General features: G+C 41.9%; 1 protein-coding gene across 2 annotated transcripts in view; it reads right to left on the bottom strand.

Moving 5' to 3' along the window:
• Window positions 1-435: 435 nt before the first annotated feature.
• The window catches only part of LOC143296971 (uncharacterized), a 31238-nt gene continuing 30364 nt past the window's right edge, over window positions 436-1309 (bottom strand). For both annotated transcript variants that reach the window (XM_076609048.1, XM_076609045.1), the window contains one exon: window positions 436-1309. This exon is cut by the window's right edge and continues 517 nt beyond it. The gene's annotated coding sequence lies outside the window, so the exon portion shown is untranslated.

The raw sequence follows: 1309 nt of genomic DNA, 5'->3' as shown, positions 1-1309 counted from the left end.
ATATGTGTGTGTGTGTGTGTGTGTGTGTGTGTGTGTGTGTGTGTGTGTGTGTTGTGTGTCCATCTCTCTCTCTTCTCCCTCTTTCTCCATCTCTCTCTTTCTCTCTCTCTTTAGATTATTTTAAAGAAAACCTCATTCCTAGAGCATTGTTTATACAGGAACATTTTCTGATACAGAATGCAAAATGAATTACGAAATGAATTTAAAAAAAAAAAAGAAATCAAAAGAGTATGTGTGTGAGTAAAGTAAGAGTGAGACATTTTAAGAGTCAGTATTAGATATACAAGAAAAGTGTCCGAGACAAAATGCCCCCAAAAAAGAGAAGAAAAGAAAAAAAGAGTATGTGTGAGTAAAAATAAAGAGTAAGAGATTTTAGGAGTCATTATCAAATATACAAAAAAAAGTGTCAGACAAAAAATACGCACCCCCCCCCCCCCCCCCCCCCCAAAAAAAAGACTGAGTATGTGTGAGTACAGTAAAAGAGAGACATGTCTTATGAGCCAGTAATGACATGTGGAAGCAATAACAACAATCACTTATCATCACACCAATAAAAAAAAATATAATCATCACGAGAGGGGGGGGTAGTGGGGTGGGGGAGGAAGTTGGTCCTGGCAAAATTTTGATGGTCGGACAAACACGCCTGCTGACACGGAAACTAAAATACTGGAGGAGAAAAATGTGGCACTGCACTGTGGCGAGGCGATCCACCAGGAGACAACAGTCCGAATTCCACACAGACATAGTGGAGTGATGGCCTAGAGGTAACGCGTCCGCCTAGGAAGCGAGAGAATATGAGCGCGCTGGTTCGAATCACGGCTCAGCCGCCGATATTTTCTCCCCCTCCACTAGACCTTGAGTGGTGGTCTGGACGCTAGTCACTCGGATGAGACGATAAACCGAGGTCCCGTGTGCAGCATGCACTTACCGCACGTAAAAGAACCCACGGGAACAGTTGTTCCTGGCAAAATTCTGTAGAAAAATCCACTTCGATAGGAAAACAAATAAAAGAGCATGCATGAAAAAAAAAAATGAAAAAAAAGGGTAGCGCTGTAGTGTAGCGACGCGCTCTCCCTGGGGAGAGCAGCCCGAATTTCACTCAAAGAAATCTGTTGTGATAAAAAGAAATGCAAATACAAATATGTTGTAATAAAAAGTAGTACAATATAATAGAATACAATAGAATACAATAAAGTACACAGCTAGTACCCTGTACAAGGTGTGTGTGTGTGTGTGAGTGTGTGTGTGTGTGTGTGTGTGTGTGTGTGTGTGTGTGTGTGTGTGTGAGTGAGAGAGAGAGAGAGAGAGA

This window comes from Babylonia areolata, chromosome 22 (assembly GCF_041734735.1).
Source record: "Babylonia areolata isolate BAREFJ2019XMU chromosome 22, ASM4173473v1, whole genome shotgun sequence".
Classification (NCBI taxonomy): domain Eukaryota; kingdom Metazoa; phylum Mollusca; class Gastropoda; order Neogastropoda; family Buccinidae; genus Babylonia; species Babylonia areolata.
The sequence above is the reverse complement of the archived record's forward strand: the minus strand, read 5'-3'. Positions and strand labels throughout refer to the sequence as shown.